Here is a 9,474-nt window from a genome sequence, read left to right on the forward strand (position 1 = left end):
AGCTTGTGGATCCCAAGAATGTGAACAAGGTCCTTGGACAGGTGAGACCTAACTCTTGCACTCTCGACCCTTGCACTTCCTGGCTGATAAAAGCTGCAACAGGGGGGCTGGCTGAGTGGATAAGAGAAGCAGTAAATGCTTCCTCGAGAGCAGGAGTTGCGCCACCCAAGTCAAGCAGTCGGTAATTAGACTTGTTTTGGAAAAACAACCACCCCAGGCCCTACTACTTTAGAAAATTTCTGGCCAGTCTCCAATCTTCCATTCTTGGGCATGGTGCTAGAGTGTGTTGTTCCTTCTCTGCTCCAGGAATTCTTGGAAAGGACTGATTTTCTGTACCCATTTCAATCTGGCTTCAGGCCAGGATTTGGAACAGAAACTGATTTGGTCACCTTGGGTTGATGACCTCTATTGAGAATTAAACAGGGGGAACGTGACCTCACTCGTTTTGCTGGATCTCTCAGCAGGCTATGATACTATCAACCATAGGATCCTACTAAGCCACCTCTCAGCACTGGAAATAAGTGCACCATATTACACTGGTGTGAGTCCTATCTGGGAGGGCTGATCTCAGAAGATAGCATTGGGGGATTCTGCTTGTCCAATTTATCCCCCATGGTCACTGACCTGTGGGGTGTCACAGGGTTCCATCATATCCCCCTCACTATTTAATATCTATATGAATCCAATGGGAAATGTCTTAAGAAGGTATTGGCTGTGGGGTCATCAGTATGTTGACAAGAGAAAACATTACGTCTCCAGCCACCATGTGCACTGAGTGGCTACACTTGCAGCCATGGCTGAAGACCACTTTGAGAACCACTAAACAGAATGTCTATAATTTGGTGTTGGCTATTGTATTCCATTTACTCCCCAAAGTAATGTTATTGAGTTACGTTGTGGGAATTCCAGGCAAGAGATTTTGTACTATAAGCATGGTGTAGTGGTTAGAGTGTCAGACCAGGATCTGGAAGATACAGATTCGAATCCTTACTCTGTCAGGGAAGCTTGATGGGTGACCTTGGGCCGGTCACACACTCTCAGCCTAACACACCAAATAAGGCTGCTGTGAAGATAAAATGGAGAAGAGGAGAACAATGCCAGACATTTTGAGTCCCCATTGGAGAGAAAGGCAGGGTATAAATGAAGTAAAGAATTACTGCTACATGGGTGCCAACTATTGGAAAAAGAATCAAGTCTGGATAGACAAGAATGGTTAGACTGACCTATCTGCTGACATCTGAAAGTAACTGAACACATATAACTGGAGATAAATAGGTATGGGAAATTTGATAGCACTTTAGTAAAAAGTTACAGTTCATACAGAATGTATTAGAGTATTTATTGTCATCTTTGGACTCATTCTACTGTTGCCTACTTGCATATAGAAAATGAAAATATAAATAGTTTCAGGAACATGGAATATTGTAACTGCTACTAGTATAGCCTTTTCAATGAGCATTCAGTGCAAGTAATTTGTCTCATAAGACTTAAGTTTCAATTAATCCTATGCTGGACAGTTAATTGAGCTGGCACATCTGCAAAAGACAATATCTATATAATTTTGAAGATGCATTTTAATTTCAGAAATGCTTTTGAAATGATCCAGAGGAAATCACAATGGGTAATAGGGCAGGAAAATCTATTTGTTTCTGCTTAGCGCTTGCTAGAATATAACTGTACATTAAAAACAAAATGCCAGACTCTATAGAGGAATTGTCAATATGAGAGGAGGTTTTAACAGCTCTATGCTAAACAAAAACAAAACAACTAACAATCACCACCCAAAAATTTTAGTTATGTGCCAAAGCTCTGCTGAGGACATGTGACTGGAGGGTAGAATACCATTCCTTTTGTAAAGAGCAACTTTATGCAGACATTTTACACCCACATAAACAAAATATATTCTTCTCAACATCACGCCTGGAAATGCATCGGAACAGACCATGTTCCGATTACAATACAATCAAACATTTTATAAAAAGCTCAATATGCTAAAATACCTAGGGATCTTGAAATGATGGATACAAATAAACTAACTAAACAAAATTTATTCAAAAATACTTCCTTGTTGATACTAATATTTTTCAGGCTTTAGTAAATCAAATGGTAAGTACAGTGGACACAAACATAAAATCCAGAATACTTTAACTGTAAGCTTACTTCTTATAAGTACCCCTTTTTCTTTTCTGCTTAGGGTGCTTGCAAACCGCCCATACCTACGGTATACTGTTGGTATAAAATTCACTTAACCACCAACCCACACCAAGCCTGCCACCTTACTTAGGACCCTGCCAATCAACCTTGATCATATTTTAAATTAAAATCATTCTGGCCCACCTCTATCAAGCTCAAGGCACTTGGAATGGGAAGCAATCTGATGAAATACGCAACCGAATATTGCTAAAAGATCACTTTAGAGTAGGTCCTAGAATATGTAGGTAATATTTTCTAAGTTTTCAAAGGAACTGGGCAGATATTGAATGGATAATAGGAAACAGAATTGGATCCTGTGGGGACTACTAAGCCTATAACAGCAACAGCTGCAGAAGGTACAATGTTAGGCCTTCAGCCCAATAGTCTCCAGATGCAATCTGGCAGCTCCAGATGGCAACCGTCTGCTACGTAAGGTCTCTGGGCAGCTTTTGTAGACTGAGCTAGACCAAGTAAAACATCTTAGCCAAAATGTTAATAAAGTATAAAGCAACCACACAATGATTTTTTTTTTTAACTGTCAGTGATCTCTTAAATAATCTTCTAATACTGGCAACATGTTGAAAGGGGCACAGAGTAGATCAGTCTACTGATACATGTATGTCATTTTTATGCAGTACCATCAATCTAGTTTCTAATCTCATGTATAAAAGATCTTCAAGCTCTTCTTGAAGCAAAGAGTGTAAATCAAATCTTCACACAATCTTCAGAAGTGCCTCGGGGTTTGAAAATATATCACAAATATTTATGGAGCTGAACCATCCTTGGAACTCCGTGTGTGTTTTCTTCATAGACATCAGTCCTCCTTCCCTGCTGATTCATACTAAAAATGTGGGCTAGACTTTTGCAGATAATTTCTGCTGATCGGTCATAATTATTGGGTTAAATGTACAGTTGCCTTGGAAGCACAGAAGCTTTACGCAGTATCCCCAATCTTCCATGTTTCCCGGTTAAGGAAAAAATGCTGTTCAAACAAATTATAAAGATGATCTGGCTCCAATGGTAATAAGAGAAAGGAATTTTACTTACGAAAATAGAAGCACTCCTTACATTACATATTCATGAAGGTATATTTAACTTATTGTGAACAGATTAACTTCAAAAAGGTTAACTTGCTACAGGCTCCAAGCCAGTAAAGAGAGAAGAAGAGATATATAAGATGAAAACAGAAGGCAAGCAACAGCCAAAGATTTCTCAACATCTACCAGAAATGAGGGTGGGGCCAACTGCCAAGTGTACCTAAGTGACAGAGAATTCTCTTAAGCCTTTCCCTCACAGATCCTCTTGCATGCGGAATTACAATATCCAACAATAACTGCATGCACTTTTGTTGCAGATGAGCAGACAATGCTTTACTGTCTCTGTGTTACACTTTCTACATAATGGGTATGTACAAGTGCTGGTCCACTCTCTGCCCTAAATAGTGGGAGTCAACTGATGTTTATAGTACTTATCACTACCACTTAGCACCACATCAAGGAGCTCATACCTTTGCTCTTCCAGAACCCACTTCTACGTCACTGGATCCTGGATTTCCCGCTTCACCTATAAGTATACACTTAGATACAACCCTTCAGTCATTCTGAATGAGATTCAACCTGACCACTCACGTACAATCTGGTAGTTAAAAAGGGTAATAACTACTCCACATTATGCAATTGTCTAAGTATGCAAGTCTAAGTTTTACTCCACTCCAGGAGAAAGTAACAAGGGTCAGTATTTATCAGATAATTTTTTGTTGTGGGACTATTTAGAAAGCATACTGTGGGAAAGAAGTATTGATTAAAATAGGGCAGGATGCAAGACACTGTGGGGAGATGATCCCTTTGTAATGTTTTCCATTTATACTCAGCTTTAAGTCAAAACTATTTCTACTATCAAAAACCTGAAACACATGTTTAAATGTATACCTTCTATACAAGAACTGTTAATGGGTCATTCATAACATCCAGTTTTAAGAAGCTTAAAAAGACTACACACAAAGTTACTGTTAAAAATCTGACCTAGTCAAGAACTGTTATTCTTCTTAATGCCATTGTTCCCAAGATACTGTTACCATTGATTCCGCCCAGTCTGGTAAACCTGGCACAAAACTTGATGCTAGCAGCACTGCCATATCATGATAACATGACTGGCTAAATGGTATTATTTCAACTCTGACTGTCACCTCCCTTTGAATGTAATCTCGCCAATCAAAACACAGGATTTAATTCAGTTGCTACAGAAAACATTCTAATTATTAATCAGATCATCACCCAGAAAGAAAAGAAGAGTTAACGGCCCATTGCTCAGGAATGAACAGTCTTGTTAGGCTTGAATACTACTTACTGTACTGAATGAGTCATGAAGCAACAATTACAACTGAAGTGGAAGAGACAGAGCAGGGAATACAGTAGCTTCTACAATGCGGCCTGAAGGCAGGAGGGTCTCAAGGTTTGAGACACATATTTAAGCACCTTGCAATCATTAAGGTTTAAAATGACACAGCATCTCCCAAGAGTATACTCACAAGTTCGTGCTAAAATAATATTAAGTACTTTATAATTTTAAATTTTCTAACTTATACCTTTGTGCAATCATCTACTATTTGTAACACACCCAAACCATTTTTATATATGTATGGAAAAAAATCCTGGCAAGTCATTGCTATTCTAAATGAATTGCTGTATAAATGTATTCCCATCTAAGACAATTTAGTGCTCAGTGGAATGAAGCTGCTCAGAATAACCTCTCATTTTCAACAGTCTCTATATCAAAAGTCAATTTCCAAATGTCCAGCTTATACACATTTCACCCTCTTCCCTTTTGAAGGATCTATATAGCCAAATAGAAGGTGGCCATAAATCTACCAGTCATGTAATGGCTTACTCACAGCAAAAACATTTTGGTATATAAAGGCTAAGGACACCGAGATACAGAGACAAAAAAAGAGTAGAATTTGTTGAAGTGTGACATCTGTAGCAGGAAATGCTCATACCATCTTTTGCAGACCAAAAAAATCAGGACAGATACCAAGCTGTCAATGGTACCCCACCAAGTTATATGGGGGATATATACAGGCTGTAAAGTGGGACCGAGTGGAGAAGATGAGACAGGCATGATCCACACTCCAGGAGCAAAACTCATGTTCAGATACTCCCCCTGGATGTTCCCAAATGTATACCTTGGTTTTACCATGTATAAATGCAGCTGCCATTCACTCTTATGGGAAGAAGGAAAATAATACACTACAATGATAACAAAACAGGGCCACTGTGCTTGACTGGCCTGGCCTCCATTACGAGGAAGCTCACCAAGTAAGATGTAGATGCAATGTGCACACAGATATATTGCCTTCCGTTGGAGACCTCTGGAATGCATATGCCCTCAATACTCACACAAACATTTAAGTTAGCTATTTCATATGGCTGCACTGCTGTATATGAAATATTCTGGATGATATAGAACCTTCTCACACATCCTTGTCCAAAGGGCAGCAGGTAACTTAAGTATTAAGAGGTCTGTGTGTCATCTTTGGTAAGGATTCAAAAACCACAGTTATGTACATGATCATTTTGAACAGTGAGTTGCAAATAGTGATTTTTAGTTGTTGACAACTTTTGCAGCATTATCTGTTTTTATTATGCTTTACTTTGTAAGATGCCTTGAGCAGGTTCTCTGGAAAGGCTGCACAGAAATTTTCTGAATAAATACCCCTCACCATGTTAATTAAAAATGATACATTATTGCTGTACTTAGAATTACGGGAAATGTCTTTAAGATCTTCCTAACTTTTTCCAAGACTGTGGTTTCATAATAGGCTAATTTCATAATCTGGCTGGGATGTTTTCAATTACAAAAGAAACACGTTTTCATTTTGTTCAAATTTCACCCAATTCCAGAAAAGAGTATCTGAAACCTGTAGAAAACACAACACTTCCCCAGCTTTCCAGCAGAATAATCTTCACAAAGATTTCTAGTTAAGTAGACAAGTTTAACTCAATTACTAATCTTCTTAAAAACTTCCTTGACTCCTGAATTTTAATCTTGGTTGGGAAAAGGGCATTGTACTTTTCACAGGAACTCTATAACAACCAGTACCACGAATTCCAATTCATGTTCAAAAAGTAAATCATGTGAGTAACATGCAGTGCCCTTCATGAGGTACCATTCCAGTCATGTGATTCACATCACATTAGGATCGTATTAGGAAGGATCACACCCAGGCTCAATACATCCATTTTTCAGAAATACATGGAAATAATTTCACTATGGCTACAAATTAGATTTACTTGATTGATCATTGGGACAAAAGTTAACACATGAGGCTGAGGCTAAAAGGAGGTGTGTCCCGGGGTCTCACACACACATAAATAACTGCTGTTCCATGTAAGTGAATGCAGCAAACAATCCCATTCTAGCACACAGATCATCCAGCATCTAATATCATGGAGGATTTACTGTCAATGCAAAACAATTTGTAGTGATGGCTATTATATAAAATCTTTATATTTGTCCAAAAATACAGCTGAATATCTTAATTGATATATATTAAACCAAAAAAGTAAGTTTAGGTTTGATAAGAAAGAAAGCAGAGCATACATTTCCATTTTTTTCAAACTTTTCTTCTTAAAAAGAAAAGCCTTTATGGCTCCTACATTTCTGGAAATGTCACATCTTTAGCCCTATGCCTTGGGGTCACTTCCCTCAGACAGCTTCATATGGGAGCAGACTGTCATTAACATACCTAGGATTATAAGTGTAGAGTTTTAAACACAAATCTAACAAGAAGTGCAGGGATTTAAACACAAATCTCCTGGCATACCCCCCAAAGAGCACTACTCTCTGAACAACAACACACTGATGATCCCAAGACCAAGGAGTACTCGACTGTCTTATGGTGTCCATAAGGACTTTGCACTGTGTGAAGAGGCCACAAGCTATCGACTTCCAGCCTTTTGGCTTATGCCAAGTTAAATAATAAATAAATAATCTTTCAATTTATTGATCGCTCAATCCTTGCAGAGCTGCTGGCTCTGAGCAATTTAGAGTTACTCATTTCACAAGGGACTAACAATGCTTTATAGGGGTAAGGGAGGACAACACATATAATCTTAACATAGCACACGTTTTGCAGCCGACGGGGATTTGTTCAGTTGCAACTCAGACATGATCCGGACGGCATTTTTCCCACTCGGCTTGGCTTGGCGGGCTGAGCGCAGGCACTCCTCTCCAGGACTCTTTGGGTCGCAGCTCCATACTGCCACTGCCTGGCTGGAACGGCCCATTACAGGCTTCTTGATGCCGAAGAGATCTTCTAGGCTTTCGATCTTGCGAGCTGAACCTTCCGTTCGCCGGCTAACACCCCCCCCACGGGGGGGGGGGGGTTTGGTGTGCCCACCCTCTCTAAGGAGTGGTACCCATTTTATCTACTCGCCAAAGCTTTCGAACCGCTGGGTGGACGGCATTCCTTATTTGCCTTAAATTATCTGTGCCCCAGAAGAGGTCACCATTTTCTGATGAATATAAGGCACATATCTGTTCTTTGTTAGAGTACAGAGAGTCAATTTCTCACACGCAGCACTTTTTCAGCCCAGCTCAAAATGTCTGAATTCAGCTATACATATGCTTATTTACTTACTCCATTTATACTTCACCTTTCTCACCAATGAGAACCAAAAGCGGCTAACATTGTTCTCCTTTCCCAATATATCCCAGCAATGTATTTTTAAGTGAAGGGGGGAGGGGGGAGAAAAGAAAGGAAGTTTATTTCAGATATTCAACTTGGCAGATCACTCTCGTTTTCCATTGACCCCAATACACCACATGCAAGAAATCTGGAAAAGAGCCTAAAAACATCCAATACAGACATTAAAGCTTCCTAATAATAGTACAGCTGGTGTTCCCTGCGGAGTCATCTGACCATCTTACCATGGGATCCTTCCCCTTTCATAAAACCCACCATAACAAAGAAAGGGAATTATTTATCCTGGGGAAGAATTATTTATCCAAAACAAATACATATTGGGGGGGGGGGAAACCTTTGTGTAAAGATAAGAATGGCAAAGATACGCACATATATACATTGAAAACTTGTATCTCTTCCTAACTTTTCTGCCTTCAAAAATGCAAACCTTTCATTTTCAATGATAGATCTCTCTATATCTCTAGGCATGTGATTTTTTTCCCCTCGTAGCCTATTACACCATAACTTTTCAGACAATCAACTCAGAAGTTAAAGCTTTTGGCAAAGCACCTAATAACAGTTATCACGAACAATGACCTTGCTTTCTTCCCCTCCTCCCAGTATAGGATTACTGTTGTTTTACTTCAACACAGAAGGAATAATCCAGACTAGAAAGCCTTTGAGCTGTAAACCTTTACAGAGCACCCAAATCTCGTCACCACTACTATGCTGCTACCAACTTTATGAAGACGGAAATAATTAAGCTTTGGGGGACAAGGAGTGTGGGAAGATTTTTAAAAGTTAGCTTTCAGTTCAGTCTTCTTCAGATGAACAGAAACAGTGACAATTTAAGGGAACGAACTGGCATTAATTTGAAGACTGAAGCACCCCAGTTAATATAGCAAGGAGAAGACAGCTTTTCTTCCCATTTATACTCCACCAGCAAAGCACAAAGAAGTTAGTGTTGGCAGGACATGTTCCCAGAGTAACTTAGAACATTTACTGATTCTCTGTACCAGACCCCTCTATACAAAGCAAAAGCAGGCGTCTAATCTTGTGATTAATTAAAATGTCTTGTCATTTCCCACAGGGGTGAGAAGGAAAAAAACATGCTATGGACAGAAAACCAAGGGAGAGAAAACTGTAGGAATAACTATCAATACACAACAATGTTTCCCTATTAAAGAACACGTTTCCATGACTATACGTCATTCCAACTTCCTGTTATCTCCCTTGCTGCACAGTTATTCTAAATGTATATGGAGACTGAACAACTTAATTACACTTCAAAAAGATGAATCTAAAGCCTTTTTATAACTTCCAGTGCAGCTACTACATAGGACAATTAATAAATATCAGATTGCATGTACTTTGGTCATTACACAAATAGTTAAACTGAACCAGACACCCATTTAAGAATGTAGAATAGTTTTGCTATGAACCAGTATTTCTACATTTATATTATGCATACACTACCATCTCCTAGTTCTAACTCTTTAAATATTTTCAAGGGGAAACAGTGGGAAAGCAGTATGCTTTATTATTAAATAATGAAAACATATATAGAAATTACTTAACTTACTCTGTTCTGTGCAGTT

This window comes from Gekko japonicus, unplaced genomic scaffold (assembly GCF_001447785.1).
Source record: "Gekko japonicus isolate JY-2015 unplaced genomic scaffold, Gekko_japonicus_V1.1 scaffold2102, whole genome shotgun sequence".
Taxonomy (NCBI): Eukaryota; Metazoa; Chordata; class Lepidosauria; order Squamata; family Gekkonidae; genus Gekko; species Gekko japonicus.